The 20838-nt window shown below is 33.9% G+C and overlaps 1 non-coding gene across 1 annotated transcript; it reads right to left on the bottom strand.

The window, feature by feature from the left end:
* Window positions 1-20345: 20345 nt before the first annotated feature.
* LOC128778411 (U6 spliceosomal RNA) lies at window positions 20346-20452 on the bottom strand. The gene has a single exon (XR_008424002.1). It is a non-coding gene; the product is annotated as a U6 spliceosomal RNA (small nuclear RNA).
* Window positions 20453-20838: the final 386 nt, after the last annotated feature.

The raw sequence follows: 20838 nt of genomic DNA, 5'->3' as shown, positions 1-20838 counted from the left end.
CCAATGTTATATTTTTCATTCCTTCATACTATACCATCTATTTGCATTTAAAAGTGCAATTTTTGTTGAATTTTCTCTCTTCCCCACATATTTCAAGTCTCCTTGAGGTCATAGACTTTATCTCTCTCATTTGTTACTCTATGTTTAATACTATCATAGTCCCTGAATCCCAGTTAGCATTAAGTACATATGTGTTGAATGAATGAATGGTGGCGGCCCCAAGTGGTAACTTGAGTGGGCTTTAATTCCCTATTGAACCCTATGGCTATCCTGGCTACCCAAAATAAACATACAATAGACATAAAATCCAAGGTTGCTTTAAAAGTACACTCTCAGGAAAGTTCTATAGCCTACTTTCCTCTCTATATTACTACCTGTAGACACCTTCTATATAGAAACAAACAAATAAATAAATACCTACATAAAAGCAGCATGGCCAGGAGACAAAGTACAGAGGATTCTAATGATGCCCTAAAATGGCATAATGTTCTCTACAGGCATTTAATAATGATGGAGCATTAGAACCTATAGATCTCTTATTTAGAAATATATAGGCTAAGACCCTAATCCTTAAGTATACATATCTCTGGAGTTTAATTTTTTTATTTTTTTTATTGTTTTAAAAAATGTGTATTTATTTGTTTTGGGAAAGAGAGTATGTGTGAGCAAGGAAGGGACTGAGAGAAAGGGAGAGAGAGACATTCAGTGAAGAGCCCAATGCAGAGCTCAATCTCACCACCACAAGATTATGACCTGAGCCAAAATCAAGAGTTGGACACTTAACTGAGCCACCCAGATGCCCTTAACTTTGTTTTTTATTTTTAAAGAATTATAGGCTAACAGGAAGTATGTATGAGTTTATAATGTAAAGCCATTTTGCCATCAAATACTTTATTTTTATATTTCTCTTCTCATTAAGTAAACCATATACTTTTTAGCCTCTGTAATAATCCTGTGTTTCCAAGGATTTGAGATAACAGTTTATGGAATCACTCAAGGAAGCAAGAAAACAGCAACAACAAAAATTATAAGAAATGAGGAAAATACCTCTATATTTTTCTATTAAAACTTGTTTTGTTTTGATGATATAGCCAATGTGTGTAACTAAATAAGACTACGGGAGCCCCTGGGTAGTAGCTCAGTTGGTTAAGTGTAGGATTCTTGATTTTGGCTCAAGTCATGATCTCACTGTAGGAAGGAACCCTGTGTCAGGCTCTGCGCTGACAGTGTCGAGCCTGCTTGAGATTCTGTCTCCCTCTCTCTCTTCCCCTGCCCTGCTTGCACGTGGGCTCTTTCTTTCTCTCCAAATAAATAAAATAAATGCTGAAAAGAGGACTATGAGTTGCTTTTCTAACTTTATTCATTATTTTCTATATACTCCAAATTATTGTTATTTTTATATATTATTTATTTATATATTATGTATATATTATTGTATACATTTTCTATATACTCTAAATTATTTAGTATTTCCCATATGTGCCCCAAGTACCTGCCATAGTTCTATACTCAGGAGGAAATCATTGTCTAGAGTTTCCTTCTTGTTCTTCAGAGTTTTCTTTTATTTTCCCTTTTTTTTCCTTTAGAGAGAGAGTGTGTGTGTGAGTGGAGGGGAGGGGCAGAGGGAGAGAGAGAATCTCAAGCAGCCTTCACGCTCAGCATGAAACCCAACTCGGGACTTGATCTCATGACCCTGGGATCATGATCTGAGCCAAAATCAAGAGTTGGCCACTCAACTGACTTAGCCATCCAGGCGCCCCCAGAATTGTCTTGTAAATCATATCTAAACTGTTAAAGATTAACTGAGGGATTTAAAAAATTAAAAGTTATTTGAGCAAAAATTAATTTGAATCCAAAAGCACCAAACCAGAAGTGGTTAGGATGTTCTACCTAACCACTGTAGTTGACTGTTGACTGTAGTTTACAGCCTAGTTGACTATGACTGACTGTCTTTAAGTTTCAATTTTGTAACCTTCAAACATTAACATACAGTCTTAGATTTTGGTTTCCTTCCATAGGCCATCACAGCATCAGGACTGCCCTAGTCCAATAGCTTAGTAGTTTAATTAACTTAACAAACCTTAGAAAACTCATTGAATCATCATCTGTTCAGTGTGGCCTTCTCTAATCCTATCAGCTAGATGAACTCCCTTAGTCTTCTGAATCACCCCTTTTATGAATACTACTCTTCTGGGGGCTTAGATTACTTTAGGTCTCATATAGGACTTATTTATAAGTATTATCATCTTCCTTTTTGGACCATCATCTCTCTGAGGGGAGGATGCAGTAGTTAGACACTTGCATATTTCCTATGTTCTAGTTGACAATTAGTATTTTTTAAAGAGTTAATGAGAATATAAATGTATGTCCCAAAATATCTAATTTTGTTTCCCAACCTTCATATTAACCAATGGTTAACTTTAGTGGTGACAGGGGGGCTGGGGGGGGTGGGGAGAGGAATGGAGGGGAAGGGAGAGAGATTGAGAGAGTGATAATCTTTTATATACCTCTGACTTTGCTGAATTTTAATGTTTCATCTTGTATTGTGCTGGCAGTAAAGTTTATGCCAGCAAGTTCAAGGTTTTTAATTCTTAGAAGTAATTATTATCCTAAGGAACTAACATATATATGGTCAGAGTAGTGAGATTATTCTTCTTAGAAATCACATTTAAATTAAAGCCATTTATTATGAATGTAGCCTATATTGTGTAAGTGCTGAATATAGTACTTAGTTAGCTGGAGTTCTAACCCAATTTGTTTCTTTTCTAGCAATCACTCTGGAAATAGCTGAATATCTGGGGACTCATTGTCTAAACCAAAAATAAAATTTGTTTTTTTAACCCAATCCTAAGACACAGTCACTATTTTTATAGTTCTTATTATCCCTATATATTTCTATAGAATGTAGGACATTTTGCAGTAAATTATTAACTAATGATATCAAATAAATTATTAATCTAAAAGGTTATGAAAAATTACCACCAATGGTGAATGTAACAACATTCAGAGAGAATAAATTCATATAGCCAAAGGTTATATTTTTCTCTTCTAAAATGAAAGCCATTTCTATACTATTTGTACCTAAAACTAAGGAAGGATGATATTAGTAACTTACTAAGTTAAGAGTGTGATTAGAGCTCCTTATTTTTTTTTTTTTTTTTTTTGAGGAAAATAGACTTTCTGTAATTTGGAGGGTTTACTACTAAGAGAGATCTGCTATTCTGTTATGAGGGTATGGTGTTTGATTTTCCAGAATTATTCTTTTAACTTATCATTGAGAATTTGTGAAAATTAATATAGACAGCAGTTATGCTTTAGAGATAGGTTGTGATTCATTTATAGAGCTAATATTAATTTTGAAATCGCTGGAAGAGATAGGAGAAGAATATGAAGAGATTAGTTAAAAACAAACCAAGACAATTAAATTAATAAAATAATTACCTTATTTACAAATTTTACTAAATCAGATGAAAAATTGTGGATTCTTTTTCTCCATAAGTATCTTAAAGTCTTCAGTTATTACCAAGTTAGTAATATAACTGATTTAGCAATATATCATGATGTACTCAACATTCTATGGTTGATTTTACGATGCTTTATCTTAATTTTTTTCACCTATATATTTTTTAATATTTATTTATTTATTTTGAGAGAGAGAATGCGCTCCCAGTGTGGGAGGGACAGAGAGAGAGGGGAGAGAGAAAATCCCATGAACCATGAAATAATGACCTGAGCCAAAGTTGAATGCTTAACCAACTGAGCCACCCAGGTGCCCCAGAGTATGTTTAGTTTTATAAGAAACTTCCAGGGTTCCCTCCAAAGTGCTGTAACATTTCACATTCCTACAAGCAATGAATGGGAGTTCCTATTGTTCCACATCTTCACCAGCACTTAGTGTTGTCATTGTTCTGTATTTTGGCCATTCTAATAGTGTGTAGTGGTATCTTTTGTTTTAATGTGCATTTCACCAATGACATATGATGTGGAGCACCTTCTCATATTCTTATTTGCCATACATATATCTTCTTTAGGTGAGGTGTCTGTTAAGGTCTTTGCCTCTTTTTTAACTGGATTGTTCACTTTCTTGTTGAGTTCTAAGAGTTCTTTGTATTTTTTGGATAACAGTCCTTTATCATATGTGTCTTCTGAAAACATTGTCTCCCACTCTGTAGGTTGTCTTCTCATTCTTTTAACAGTGTTTTTGGCAAAGCATCAGTTTTTAGTTTTAATGAAGTCTAGCTCATATATTATTTCTCACATAGATTATGCCTTTGGTGTTGTATCTAAAAAGTCATCATCAGACCCAAGGTTATCTGGGTTTTCTCCCATGTTATCTCTTAAGAGTTTTATAGTTTTGTGTTTTACTTGTATGCCTGTGATCCATTCTGAATTAATTTTTTGAAGGGTGTAAGGTCTGTGTCTAGATTCATTTTTTTTGTATGTGAATACATTTCAGCTCCACTTATTGAAAAGATTACCTTTTCTTTGTTAGAAATAGAAATATTCGCCAAAGCAGTGCCATCTAGAATAATTTCACAACCCTAAAAATCCCCTGTGCTTCACCTATGCAATCATCTATCTCTATTCAATTTGCTATCCCTCTCCTTGATCCCTTGACAACTACTGATTGTTTTACCATCCTCTTAGTTTTGCCTTTCCCATAATGTCATGTAATTGGCATGATACGTTGTGTGGCCTTTTCTCACTGACTCTTTCACTTAGGAACATACGTTTAAGATTTCTCCATGTCTTTTCATGGCTTAATTACTCATTTAAAAAAATTGTTGAATAATATTCTTTGCAAAGATGTATTACATTTTTTCCATTTACCTATTGATAAATATCTTGATTGCTTCTACTTTTTAGTGTTTATATATAAAATTGATATAAACATTTGTGTTAAAGCTTTTATGTGGATGAATTAGCCATCCAACCTTTTGTTATCAAACAAAATATTGAAAATTGAATTTTAATCCTAATTATTAAAATAGTTATAGGGATACCTGGGTGGCTCAGTCGGTTAAGCGTCCGGCCCTTAGTTTCGGCTCAGGTCATAATCTCATGGTCCGTGAGCTCAAGCCCTGTATCAGCCTCTGCACTGACAGAATGGCGTCTGCTTGGGATTCTTTCTCTCCCCCTCCCTATCTCTCTGCCCCTCCCCACTTGCTGTCTATCTCTCTCAAAATAAATAAAAAATAAAATTAAAAAAAAATTTAAGATGGTTTTAGAAAGAGCATGTAAGGGTAGTATATCAAATCCTGTGCTAATTCTTACACAAATGTGTAATCTGTGTTGCATCTTTCAATATGATTATATTTATAGAAAACAATAGAAAGTTTGCAGATGAAAATGATTACTATTTTAAAATCCTTTTGATGTAAATTTTAACAATTGTATTTGTTTTAGAAGTTTTAAAATGCCATCTTAATAATACCTATTCTTTTAAACATCTCTTATGGGAGTCAGAATTATATATGTTTGAATTTATGATGATGGATGCAAGAAAATGATTGGGTCAGGCTTGTCTTAAGGCTGCCAGAGTCAAACATATGAAGTTATTATAACCAAGGTCTACAAAAGTCGTAAAGCAGCAGACTTGAGAAAAATGAAGGGAGCCTGTGAAAGTTACTGTACTATTTGTTCACTGGGAAGAGGTTGGGGAATGATCACTGACCTCTAAGTAACAGAGAATGGAACTCATCTTTCACTTCTGAATGAGCTCCCTGCTATAATTGATGGCATCTCCTGAAATGACTGCGATCATTAGGGCTCCAGTGACTGAATTAAAAGAAAATGAAGGATGCAGATGGCTGTAGTAAAGCACGGAAAATGCATTTCTTCCTGGTGACAGATACAACTGATCATTTTACAGGAAGTGCCTCACTGAAAGTGTCTCGGCTCTGTAGTTCTCAGGGAAAATGAAGAGTAATGTAAAAATTGGACAAGATGAAACTAGCTGTTTCATTCCAGGTATTGACTATACAAGTCACTTTCAATAAATCAGCTGCTTATTGTACCTAGGACAGCAGTTTGTTAATGTTATGAAGGTGCTACAAAATGTTCTTTTTGGTTAGGCAATCTTTGAACATCACATGAAAAAAAGTTTTCTTTAAATGTCTTTTTTGTTTCTATTTGTTTTCCAGTTATCAACATTTGAACTACTGGGCATATTTGTTTAGGAATAGCTTTGATGATGATTAGGAACAGCCAAAAATCAGCAAACTTCTTCTGTAAAGGGCCGAATATTACGTATTTTAGACCTTCATGGGCCATATAGTCCCTATAATAGCTATGTAAATCTGCCATGGTAGGGGGGAAGCAACTATAGAGTTTGGTTAAAAAAAAAAGAAAAAGAAAATAAAAGAAAGGAAGAAAAAGGTATTACTCTGTTCAATAAAACTTTATTTACAGAAACAAAGCACAACTGGATTTGGCCCTCAGGCTATAATTTGAGGATGTCTAATCTAATGTTTCTGTTTAGCATACCAGATAATATTGTGAATAAGAACAATTAGGAAATTTAATAGCTTGCTACACTAAAATAAAATGGTAAGATTAAATACTTTCGTCTTCTATTAGAAATGGGGATGTGAGCATTTGTTTAATTATATAAATATGTAATACTGTTTTGAAAGAACCACAGGTAATTGATAACCTACATTTTTCAACCATTAGGAGAAAAAAAATCAGTTTATAATATAAACTATCATGCACATGGAGAAGCTTAGTGGACATTTTTACTAGATAATTTTTAGTGTTGTTGCACTTTTATTTTTGGTTTCTAGCTTTCTACATAATATTGTTAAACTACTCAATTATTTATTTAAAATCTTTTACAAATACTTTTTTAAGTCTCAGTGGTTTACTGTAAAACCAAGTGGGAGGTTTTCAAATAATTTTTAATAATGAAAGTGCTTTAATAAAGCAGATTTGGTAAAAAATTGAAATTACAAAATCTCATGAGGTCATCACTTCAGCCAATATTTTAAGTACCGTGGCTGTTTTTCAAACTTAAGAAAAAAAAGAACCTTTTAACTGAAGGAACAGATCAGGACAAAAGCTTTGGGTTCTTTCAAATTTTTCAATATATAGGAAATTTATGGCAATTATTTCTCCTCATACAACTCAGTTACTTGGTTTGAGCCAGAAAGTGAGATTGTTATCATAGAGCCTAACATTTTATCCAACATTCCTTTAGCTAGTTAGACCCTTGAAAGTCCATTCAGTCAAGATATTCCAGGTAACTAGTAATTATTTAACAGAAGCCATCTACCTTAGACTTACTGTTTTGAAACTATAGAAATAAGGTGCTGTATTACCTTGATTTCCATCCCAGTATTTGTTCCATTTTTTCCTTTTATGACAACTCTGTAAGACACAAGTTACTACATAGGTCCTTTAATAATTGTTTTAACTTAGAAGAGATTTTATGTATTCATACCCAAAAGATTTCTCTAAATGCCAGAATCAGTCATTTTATTTTTCCTCAATGTTGGCTTGTTACCTCCACACTCGCTCATTTCCTCTTTCAGTACTATTCTTGAGGTGCTGCTCTGGATTTGTCAAAATCAAGGATGTTCCTGACCTGTTTCATTCTTGAGATTCAATCTTTTGAAAGTCCTGTAGTTCTGCCCCAAGGCTGAGGTGATAACAGCTGAATTTTGCTTTGGTTATCTTTCCTTATCTTTCAGAAATCTCTTTATTCCATTCAGCTGAAATTTACAAAAACAAACAAACAAACAAACAAAAAAAAAAACCTAAGTTCTGCCCTGGAAAATGAAAGAACAGTAAGGCATTTTCAAGCTTGAAAACTTTTCTAGGGCCACAAGGTTAAAACATTTTCTTAAGAAGGTTTCTGGAAACCTATAAAATGCTATTTAAAAAGTATTTATGAGGTACCACTTTGTCAAAAAAAAATCATAAATATTGCTTTGTAAGATATAAAAAATATAAATCTGATTTTAATCTGTTTTTAATATCCTAGCTTCCATTAAACATTGGTGTTTACTTTCCAAGAAAGGTATTTAACTACTCATGGGTTCAAAGCGAATAGACCATAATTTAATCTCTTGAAATCATTACTGAATCTTACCTTTAAAAATACCCTTTCTGTACAAGAGGCAACCATTTGTGAATAAATAATCTTGTGAAAAAGTTTTAAGAGCACAAAAAATGATTGAAGTGTTATGGGTTAATTAGACTATCAAGGACTACGTTAGCACGTATTTTCTCTACTAATCTCAAATGCACAATGCAAATTTCAGCCATCTTTTTGTGTGTGTGTCTGTAAACCATGGAACATTTCTGTTAAAAGCCCAAGAACTAGTACTAAGAAAAATGAACAAAACACAATTGTTCTCATTAAAAATTTTTTATGCATTCACTGTAAAAGACACAAGGTAATAACACCATAAATTTTAGATGCCATTGTTAATGTCACATAGTGAAACAAATTTATTTGTAAAAGATAATAGAACTGAGTCTTTTTAAAATTTTTTTTTTAATGTTTATTTATTTTGAGACAGAGAGAGACAGAGTGCGAGTGGGGGAGGGGCAGAGAGAGAGGGAGACACAGAATCCAAAACAGGCTCCAGGCTCTGAGCTGTCAGCACAGAGCCCCTTGCGGGGCTCGAACCCACGTCGGACGCTTAACCGACTGAGCCACCCAGGTGCCCCTAGAACTGAGTCTTATAGGAACCAAAATAAAAAATCATTCAGGGATATAGCTTACCCAAAAATATAGGGATTTATTTTATCTATTTCTAGTCATATGAAATTGTATATAATCATGACTATGGAATTAAGTAGGAGAATTTATGAGTTAAATTATAAATAGAAACAAAAAATAAAATTAGTCTAATAGAGTGTGTGTGTGTGTGTGTGTGTGTGTGTGTGTGTGTACACATATATACAGAGAGATTCTTTGGAAAGTAAGGGGAAAAAAATAAGGTTTAGCTATTAATAGGACCAAGGGTGACTTCTATAAGAACTCTAGAGAAGTGTTCAACCAATTGTGGCTCACAAACTAAATTTGGCCTGCTGTCTGTTTTTGTATAGCCCATGTGCTACAGATGAATTGTACTTTTTTAGTTGCTAAAAAGCAAAAATAAATAAATAAAATATATGGCACATAAAAATTATATGGGATTTAAATTTCAGTATTTACAAATAAAATTTTGAGTTTCATCCATAAAAATATGTGTGGAAGCTTGCCTTTCTTTTTCTAAAAGTCCTTATTTTACTGTTCGTGATTTTGCCTCTTAACCTTCCAAATCTAAAATATTTACTATGGGCTGTTTACAAAAATAGTTTACTTACTCCTGTTCTTGAGCATGTCTTCTAGGACTGGGGTGCTTCCACAACATCAGTTCTTTATCATAAGTTCATTGTTCTTTGACTTCGTAGAAAATTGAAGATATTTATTCTTTCATACCTGCATTATCTGGAGAAACCTTAATTACAATAAAAGTTAGGTAAACCTTTCTTCCAAAATTCTGTGTTTTTAAAACTATGGTACATATAAAGTATTTTCTTTGAAAGTAAATCTCAAATTAGAGTTAGTCGCAATTATGTTAAAAATAGAAATAGCCAAAAAAAAATTGAATCATCATGGAAATCCTGTAATTGAAAAATTAAATACATTTCTTTACTTCTACAAGGAAAATATCATCTTTCAACTTCTTGGGGATTGTCTAAATATTAAGACTGAAGCAAAAGGTGGAGTTGAACATCTGTGGTAGGAGAATTCTAAGATGTCCCTCCAAAATTTCACTCCCTTTTGTACAAGTCCTGTATGATGCCATGTTCTTTAATGTGGGCCAGACCAATGAAAATGATGGGATTTCACACTTTTGCCTAGCTTATGTTATATGACACTGCTGACTTTAAGTAAAGGAGGTTCCCTGGGTGCCTAACTCAATTACATAAGCTATTTAAATATGGGTATGGATGTCACATGAGAAATTCAGAGATTCAAAGTAATAAGAGGCAGTCTTTAGAAGTTGAGAATGTCCCCCAGTGAATAACCAGCAAAAAAAGGAGTGACATCAGTTTTATAACCTCCAGGAGTTGAGCTCTGTCAATGACCTGAATGAGCTCTGAAGAGGACCCTAACTCTCAAATGAGATAGTGGCCCTGGCTACACATTGATTTTAGGCTTGTGAAACCACAAGCAGAGCAACCAGTTTGTGCTAGATTGTTGATACATAGAAATTGTGAAAGAATACATTTGTGTTGTTTTAAATTGCTGAATTTGGTAAATTGTTATACAGTAATAGAAAATTAATCCATTTTCGAAGGAAAATAGCATCCTTTGCCCTTATGTTTAATTATCTCTCTGTTGTTGTCTTTCAACTGAATGTCCATTTCCCAGTCTGTTTATAGTCCTTTACCTCTGTTCTTCCTTTCTTACTCTTAGTTAGATACTAATCTCTGGTACTTTCATTTATGGAATCATTTGGAGTAATTAAAAGGAACAGAAGAAAGCAAGCATATCAACAAAACAATGTATACTGAGTGGTAGATATTCCTCAAATAATTATCCTTTGATCCTGTGATCATGAGGGAATTTGGCATGTTTTCTACTTGGATTTCAGTCTTCACCGCATTGCTGGACTTCTTCCTTTGTTATTTTGCACTGTGTTATCCAATTTGTGATTCTATATTATGGTGAACAATTAGTCTATTCTTAGTTCCTTCATGTTTTTCACAGAGGCCCCTTTATCATAACCAAATAGCACATATCTGTTTATGTCAAAAGAAGATGTCCTTCCCTGAAAGAAACCATTTTATTGATTCATATTTTCACTATTTGGGGAAGGAAGGAGGGAGGTAACATTGTAAGATTGCTATATATAAATGCAGTATTAATGTGAGGTAGTTAAATGCATAGTGTGTGGTGATGGTGGAATAAATTAGTAATTACATACAAACTTTGCAGGGATATTTCAAAATTGCTAGACTCTTCTCTAGTGGTCCTTTCATTATTTATTAAAAGAGAAAAATATTCAACACTTAAACATAGAATTGCCTATTCTCCTCCCAATTTGGGGTGAATATCAAGTTGGCTAGATACATTCCAAGATATGTGTTGTATCTGTGAATGATGTTTCAAACGTTGGACTTAAAATTTTGGGGTGGTGTAACTTCACAGAAGCTTATGATATCTTAATTTTAAAGTTTATTTATTTATTTTGAGAGAGATTGAAAGCAGAGGAGGGGCAAAGGGGGAGGGGCAAGAGAGGGGGAGAGAGAGAATCCCAATCAGGATCCATGGTGTCAATGCCAACGTGAGGCTTGATCCCATGAACTATAAGATCGTGACGCGAGCCGAAAACAAGAGTCAGACACTTAACCAACTGAGCCACCAGGCACCCCGATATCTTAATTTTATTTCAATTAGAGATTGCCTTTCTGTGTCTGTATTCTTCACTTCTATTTACTCATCTCTTCCCATTGTTTCTATACTTTGTATTCTCTATTTCAGCAAAAATAGCATATTTCTTATTATCTTTCTGGGACGTTTCATCCAATTCAACAAATTTGCAATTTTTTTCCCTAGTAAGAAGGGCTCTCTATTGCTCTTTTCCAAAGCTAACCAGTGTGGCTTCTTTTTGATATTTCTACAAAATTTCTCAAAAGATCACACCAAATGACTATTTTCTTTACTAAATTTATTCAGTGCTAGTTATTTCATTTATTTCAACATTATAAACTGTTAGCATACAGATAAAACTAGTTTTGCTTGCTATAAATGGGCAGTCATTGTCTTCTCTATTCTTCTTTTCTCTTTAAAGAACCATGTATTCCTTCTAGGTCTAAATGTGTTGACTGTATGCCAAATTTTTTTAGAGGAAAGAAAACAGATTTATTCACAAATAGATGCAGATATTTGGGTTTAACTGAGTTTAACTCACTTGCCAAATAATGTGTATACTACATTATCATTCTGTTGTGTGGTTGGTAGCACTTGCAGAATGGGCTTCAGTTGGGGTTGAAAAAAATTTTAATACTACTTTAAAAATGTTTTTTGAACATGTTTTTTGTCCTGTCTTCCTCAGCATAGTGATTACTGCTAAACTGCTTTTATAACATTACCCTGCACACCTTCCAGAGTAAGAAGCATATATGTTCATAATAAATGCTCAGTTTATCAATTGATGAATTGATTGACATAATGATCTTCTAATACTTTATGATTTATGATATTTACTATTATGTGATCTTATGGTCTATGTATCTTATGATTTTATGTATCCTTTTGTTAGTAATAACAACTTAGGTGGATATCACTAACATTTCCGTGAAGGCTTGTTCATTCCCCTCAGCCTCATTTAATTACACCCTTTTCTATAGGACTATAGTAACTCTGCTTGCTCTATTTTATGATTTATCTTGAGTTTGAAATTGTTATTTTCTTATATAAACTACAATGTGATTCTTAATCACTGCCATTGCATAGTACTGCTGCAATGTGTATACTTAACTCATCATTTGCTTATCTTGGGGCACCTGGATGGCTCAGTCAGGACAAGCATCTGACTCTTCATTTCGGTTCTGGTCATGATCTCATGGTCCTGAGATTGAGCCCTGTGTTGGGCTACATGCTGAGTGTGGAGCCTGCTTAAGACTCTTTCTCTCCTTCTCTCTCTCTTCTCTCTCCCCCTCCCCTGCTCACACTTGCTCTCTCTCTCTCTTTAAAAAAACAACAACAAAAACCAAAACCCAACCAAACAAAAAAGGATTTTCTTATCTTGTGAGTGGATAAACAAGAAGCATCCTGAAAGATTGTATACACTTGGCAGAGTTCCTGTCTCCTAGTTATATATGCTATTTGGGTTCATGCCCTCTCTTTCACATTGCATAGAGAGCATACTCATAAATTCTACAGAATTGTAAACCTATCATTTTTATGGCTACCATTAACAGTATATTTTTTCTGTTAGTTCTCCATTATAGTCATTTAATCAAATTAATGTTGAGTAGCTGATATGCAACTCATTAGTTTATATACCTCTCTACATAGAGGTTTCACTGCAATGGACTAAGTAACATTCATGAGATCACTGTGCACACAGAATACACACTTTCTAAAGATTTTATGTATTTTGTACCCAATAATGTGTAAGTTTAAGAAGTTATATTTTTATATGTATTTTCTATATAATTGCTAAAGATATTGTCACAATAATTCCAAATTTCCTTTGTTTTTTGTTTTTGTTTTTGGATAATGCAGACTAACCCAAGGGATTAAATTACTCAATTAAACATCCTCTTTTAATTACAAAGAAATGCAGACTTAACTTTTGACAAACATTCCTGTGGACATTTAGGTGAAACTCCATGCTGTGCTGAGCTAGCATCTTTTCTGGCTCTTGAATTATATATTTTGTTCTGTTTCACCAAGCTGATGTAACATCTGCACTTCAAAAGCAAAGTAAGTGAGCATAAAATAATGAAACTGTCTATCCTATTTTTTAAAGTTTATTTATGTATTTATTTGTTTATTTAGAAAGAGAGTGAGAGAGAGTGTGTGGAAGGGGCAGAGGGAAAAGGACAGAGAGAGAGAGAGAGAGAGAGAGAGAGAGAGAGAATCCCAAGCAGACTCCTCACTCTCAATGCAAAAGTGCAATGTAAGGCTCAAACCCACAAACCCTGAGATCATGACCTGAGCTGAAATCAAGAGTTGGAGGCTTAACCAAGTGACCCACTCAGGTGCCCCTACCCCAAGGTATTTTTAAAAGAAATTATCCAGATTTTAAACTTAAATCTTTTGATAAACAGAGTGCAATTTTTTGTATTATTATTCTGATGGAAAGATTTTTAAAAATCCATTAAGTTTTCATATGGACAATATAATGTCTATTTTACTAAGAATGATGGAGTAGCTAAATATTCTTCTTAAATGTTTTGTCAGCCTCCCAGTGTATCTAAAATGTCTATCATATGCCATTCAGCAAGATGTAGTCAGCACTGCCAGGATAAATGATTTAAACAAGAGTGATGGAAATGCCATTTTGAAATCTACTCTTCTTTCTGTTTATATTTGGACATTTGTTAGATGTTAAGTATCTTGCAGCTTCCACTCTAGTGGATGATTTCAAAACAGTTTTTCCTTTACAATACAAACATTTCCTTATTTTCCTAAGTACCAAGTAAATTAAGAGAAAAGTATGAATGCAGCTCTGAGTAAGAGGGAGTAAATGAGGAAAGTTTGTCAAAATGGCAACCTAATAAAGGGAGGAGAAGCAGACTTTCAGAGAATGAACATATACCAAAGGAATAAGGACATTCTTTGGAATTCCTCAATATTTCATTAAAAACAGAGAGAAGAAGGAAGCCCTAATAACTATTTTCTCTTGCTCACAATGTTTGGCATGAATTTGTTTTAAATCAGAGGGGAGGAGCAGCAATGTTTGTATAGAAACTATTGAGAACTCATAAATTAGCCTTTAACCGTATTGATTGTGAGTGCTTGTGGATTTTATTGGAATGCCTCTGCAAATTGCATCAAAAAATACTGTCTTCTTTATTACCTCAATTAGACATTTAAAGTGAAGGGGAGCCTCCAGGAACACTGAAAAAGAACTATGAAAATTTGCATTTTGGCAAGATAATTACTTAACAATAGACAACAATTAAAGTATTGCAATATTGTTAAGGTAACTTGTTTTATATTGTATTTATTTTCAAAGGAATTATTCATTTTTAATAGTTTATTTTAAAAAGTCAATATTCTCATATGCTACATGAAGGAAGAAGAATGAATTATTATATAATTTGTATCTCACTTTTCAGAAATTCATATTTATACTGCACTTGACATATTATTCTTGAAGATAACACTTAGTAATGACACTTTTTAGTGAGGTATGTGTAATTTGCATAAAGTAAAAGGTACATATGTTAAATGTAAAGTTTTGTGAGTTTTCCCAATTCCATACACTAATATACCCCAAACATCTGTGTAGGTGTAGAGCATTTTCACTAGCAAGATCCCTTATGTCACTTCCTAGTCAATTTATACCCACCATCCCCAGGCAAGTGCCCTTCTAGTTTCATTTACCGTCAAGTAGCTTCGCTTGTTGTAGAACATCATATAAATTGGATAATATACTATGCACTCTTTTCAGTCTGGCTTCTTTCAATTTGCATTAGTTTGTGTTTTTGTTTTGTTTTGAGAGAGAAAGAGAGAGACAGAGACAGAGACAGAGCAGCAAGGGAGGGTCAGAGGGAAGGGGAGAGGTAGAATCTCAAGCAGGCTCCACACCCAGTGCAGAGTCGAAGGCCCCTGGGCTCCATCTCAGGAAGATGAGATCATGATCTGAGCTGAAATCAAGAATTGGATGCTTAACTGACTGAGCCACCCAGGCTCCCTGGCTTTAGTTTTTTTGAGATTCACTCATGTTGTGTGCATCAGTAGTCTATTCCTTTTTATTGCTGAGAATTACTACATTGAATATTTATATTTTTACCCATTTTGGTATAGATATAAATTTTGGTTCACAGTTCTTAACTACTGTAAATACACCTGCTATGAAAATTATTGGGAGCCTGGGTGGCTCAGTCTGCTAAGCATCCTACTTCAGCTTAGGTCACGATCTCGTGGTTTGTGGGTTTGTGGGTTCAAGCCCCGCATTGGGCTGGTTTTGTGCTGACAGCTCAGAACCTGAACCCTGCTTCAGATTCTGTCTCCCTTTCTCTCTGCCCCTCCCCTGCTCATGCTCTGTCTCTCTCTCTCTCAAAAATAAATACACATTAAAAAATTTTTAATTAAAAAAAGAAAATTATGGTTCACATTTTATGTATGTATATTTTCCTTTCTCTTCTTGCTTATCCTATCCAATCAGCATGAACATGGTCAGATAGATGGATCAATATGTTGTCCTCTGGTATGTCTAGATGGCCCAGGTCTTTTTGTATTATATTATGACAAAGGGCATGAGAATTAACATAGGTCTGGGCAAAACTACAAATGTATGTATTTTGTCATTCTGTTTGAATGAATACTATTTTTGTTTTGTGATAAGGTTAGAAAAGAATACATTTACCAGAGCACTGAATACCTGGTCCCCAAGTGCACATTACTCTTCTCTAAGCAAGAAGCTAAATCAGGCATAGCAGTCTTGATCAGGGATGCATTTTCAGTGAGTTTGAGGTCATTTCTATTCCTTACTGACTTATTCCAAATCTTGACAAGAAAGTATTCAGTCTTTAACCGTTAAATATACGTTTATATTCCCCCGTTCATAATGAGAAAGTTTTCTTCAATTCCGGTTTCTTGATCTTTTTTTTAATCAATAAGTGTTGAAATGCTGTAAATCTTGTTTTTCCCTGCATTGTTTGAGATATGATTTGTGTTGCTTTATCTTATTAATATAGAGAACTAATTGATAGAATTTGAACATTAAACCAAACTTTCATTCTTGGGATGAATCCCTGCTAGACATAATTCTTTGTCCATTTTATGTGTTGTTGGATTAAATCTGTTCTTTTGTTTAGTAATATTATTTCTATATTCTAGGTGTTTTTTTTTTAATTACAGCCAGTGTACTTTGTTTCCTATCTAAGATATCTTGGTGTATTTATGAATATTTTCTCCTAAGCCTTTTTTCAAGGAAATTTTATTATTTTACAGTGGCATATATGTTCCATTTCACTTTTGTGCATAGGCATCCACAAATGGTACAAATGTTACTGTACCATTTGTTGAAAAACTATCTTATACCCATAAATTATTTTGACATGTGTGTTGAAAATTAATTGATTATGTCTGCTTTTTTACTATGTCTTCTGTTCTATTTTTCTACATTATATCTTATGGTTTTATAACTTTATATTAAGCTTTTGTAATCAGGTGATATAAGACCTCCAACTTTGTTGAAATTGTTTAGGCTATTACCTATTTTTTTTTTCACTTTTTCCACATAAACTTTAGCAGTAGCTTGGCAATCTCTAAAACATGCCTCCTAGGATTTTCATAGATTGTATTAAATCTATATAGATAAGTTTGGGGAGAACTGATATCTCAATAATATAATTTCCCAAACTTGAATTTTTACTTTTTTTTTTTTTGGTAGATTCATTAAATTTTCTATATAATCATGTTGTCTGCAAATAAATACCATGCACTTTCCAAAGGACTTATATTTCATTTATTTCCATGTTATAGTACAATACTGAGCACAAGTAGGAGAGGACTACAGAAAGGTAGAGTGAGGGCCAGGCATTCCCTCAGCTACTTCGCTTCCTCCACACTGTTTTGTTTCATAAACCATCTTATTGCAACCAAATGAATGACTGAGACAAAAATGTCTATCCAAGATCTTTCTGAATTATTGATTCAGAGAAATTGTGAAAGATAATAAAATATCATTGTTTTGAGTGACTGAGTTTTGAGATGTTTTTTTTACATACTAATAGCTAAGCAGAACCAAAAAGTTATGCCTGGAAGTGGAATGCTGTCTTAACAATACCTAAAAATTTTGGCATAAGTTCTGGGGTTGAGAAGAAGGAAAAGCCAGGAGTGGCCCTGTGAGACTCAAAATGAAAGAATAAAGGATCTCAAGGAGAGTGTTAGTGGACACCTAATGTACCTGAAGAAGATTTTCAGGGAGAGCTTAAAGGAATACAGAGAAAATACTGGAGTCGATGTAAGTGTGTAGTAGTGGAAATTTGACAACACTGTCAACTGCAGTAAATGTAGAAATTAGAAAGTGCATGGAAGCTTGATTTGGTTAAACAGACTTCCAGGCAGAATGTGAAAAATTCTACCTAGCTTCTTCTCATTCCGTATGGTAAAATTCAAGAGGAAAGAGATGAACTACAGAATAAACTTTTAGATAAAAGAGAGCCATTATCTTCTGTATTTGAAAATAAAACTTTCTCAATCCCTATCTGTCTAGCTAGAAAAACGACAGTACCAGTGACAACAACATAAATACAAAACATTCTTGCATTAATAAATGCTTCAGGGGAAATCTTTAAGTACAGTTCATGCCTCTAAGATCCTTTACTAAGTCCTCATGAAGATTTAAAATAATGTCTTATAAATCGTTTTGAAATAGACAAATGATTTAAGAATGCTTTAACGATCCCTTGTGTTGTACAACAGGTATTTTTAACACTCCAAGTGTCAGTTATCCTACAGCAGACTTTCTGAGAGCCCCAAGTAGAGAACAGCATATTTGAATATACTTGTATATGTGCCATTTTCTAATAGTGTGCATTGTACATCAAAACATGGGAAACCCACAAAGTTTTAAAAAGGATTAGGCCAACATGATTGAAAGTGACAGAGTGATAAAGTGAAAAGTGAAAAGAAGCCCTTGGATCTTCAAATTACTATAGAAAGAAAGCAAGCTGAGAAAACTACACAGTTGAAAACACTATGAAAAAAAATAATTCATGGGGCAAAATAAATAGCCAAAAATGCATAACCAAGAGTCATTGAGAATAACATATAAAGGAACTGGCACATATTTCCAGCTGGATTTCAGAATTGCTATGGACAGGTGTCTCCTATGTGTTCTTTTCTCCTTCTGTGTATGGATGGGGAATATATGGTTTTCCTATTCCTGTCTCCTTCCCATTGAATTTTGGAGGTAGTGGTGGAAGGCATATATGTTATCTCTTTAGTTCAGGTTGAGAGAAATGATGTCTAGGGAATTATATCCAAGGAATTGCATCTGAGGGTGCTCATATGAACTGGAACATGATTTAGCTATGGAGACATCAAACGTCATACTGATTCTGTAATGAGAGAAGATTTAGAAGTCTTAGGATAGGTGATGGTGACTATATTTTCATGTGAAATGATGTCATGATGAAAAGAAAGATTGGCAGATTATATATTTTAAAGATGGTCATAAATATCTCACTTCTTATATCATGACTTCGACATTCTTCCCTTCAAGTGGTGGGATTTATATCTTATATCCCCTGCCCTTGAGTCTGAGAAGACTGGAGGCAATGATGGAAATGATTACATGTGTCTTTCTAGGTTTGGTAATCACAGCGGTGCAACTTTGGCCTTGCACACTGGAACAATTGTGTTGGAATCCCAAGCTGCTTTATACACTATCCAGTGTTTCAAAAGGCTTCCATGTTGTAAGGACACCCAGTCTAGTTCAGACAGGGAGACTACATGGAGAGATACTAGGACTACCTCCAAAGAATGAGATGTCAGCCATTCCTCAATTGCTTCTGCAAACCTCCAACCTACCTGCTCCTATTTTATTACCAGCCACTATCTGGTTATGACCTCATGAATTATCTCAACCAGAACTGTGAATCGAGCCCTTTCTGAATTCTTGATGCACAGAAACTGGGAAATAAGAAAAGATTTTGGGGTAATTTTAGACCACTAAGTTTGAGTAATTTTTTTATGCAGATGTAAAACATCTGCATAACAAGAACCCTTAACCAGTTAAAGGGTTGTTAACAAGAACCCTTAACCAGTTAAATTTTTATTTCAGATTTATTGGGTATTGGGTCTTATTTCTCAAGTTTTGATTCTTTTATTTATATTCTATTTCTCTCATCATGTTTGTGTTTTTTTTTTAGTTTCCTTGAGCATATTTATAGCTATTTTAATGCCTAGTTCATGTTTCATCATTTCTGTTATCTGCATCAGTTTTTATTAACTGATTATTCTCTGGATTATGAGTCTATTTTTCTACTTCCTTGTGTACTTAATAAGTTTTTGGTTGGGTATTGGACATTGTAAGTTTTATTTTTGAGTTTTATTTTTTCTTTTTTATTCTTTGAAGACTCTTGAATTTTGTTTTGAGTAGCAGTTTATTTATTTGTGGATTAAGTTATAAACCTTCAGAGGTCTCTCTTGAATGCCCCAGGTATTTAGGAATTTCTTTGCACTCTGCATGATCAGAATTTAAATGTCTCTTATCCCAACATGTGATCATTTAGGAATTATTCAGTACCACTCTCTCCCCACCAAACCCAGTACTGGTTCTCTACCTAGACCCTAAGAGTTTTATTCTAGCCATTTCATGCTTAATGTTTAATGACAGAGTCAAAGGAAGTTTTATGAAAATTTATGGAACTCTTGGGGTTAGCCATCTACTATCTTGTACTTCGCTCCTCAAATTCCAGCCCCCTTTATATGTCTGGCTGAACACTGAAAGGCTGCTATTGTCTGTTTCTTTTAGTTCTTCCTGCATAACAATATGGAAGGTGCTTCCAGAAGAAAGCTGGACAGATTGTAATACTCCAGTTATCCTCCTTCTCTTAGGAATCACAGTCCCGTGCTGTCTTTGTTCCAGTGTTTGAAAACACATATTTCATATATTTTGACCTATTTTCTCATTCTTTTTTTTTCTTTTTTTTTTTTAATGGAACACTTCAAGGATTTGTATGTCATCCTTGGGCTGGGGACACGCTAATCTTCTCTGTATCATTCCAATATTATTATATATGCTGCCAAAGCGAGCACCTATTTTCTCATTCTTTATTTGTAAGAGGCCCAGGTACTTCATCATAGTTGGAAGTGATAGTCTCAAGTCTCCGTAATCCTAATTTTTTAAATGTCTAAGTTATCACCATTTTTCTTCCTATGGCATGTTCTAATTTTTTTTTTTTTGTAACTTTATCTTCCAGTTTGGTAAATCCGTCTGGTCATCCTTCCAGTCTATCTAGTGTTTTCTTTAAAGGCCACATTTTCAACTGTACTGTTTTTGTTTTATTCTTGCCATTTCCTTTAAAGTATCTTTGTTATTTTAAAGATTGTATTTTTTTCTTTACACTTTTTTAATTGAGAGAGAGAGAGAATGGGCGCAAGTGAGCAAGGTTGGAGAGAGAAGGAGAGAGAGAAAGAGAAAG

Source organism: Panthera pardus, unplaced genomic scaffold, assembly GCF_024362965.1.
Source record: "Panthera pardus isolate Hobbes unplaced genomic scaffold, ASM2436296v1 HiC_scaffold_2, whole genome shotgun sequence".
Lineage (NCBI taxonomy): Eukaryota > Metazoa > Chordata > Mammalia > Carnivora > Felidae > Panthera > Panthera pardus.
Note: the sequence above shows the minus strand (reverse complement) of the source record. Positions and strands in the feature narration are given on the sequence as shown.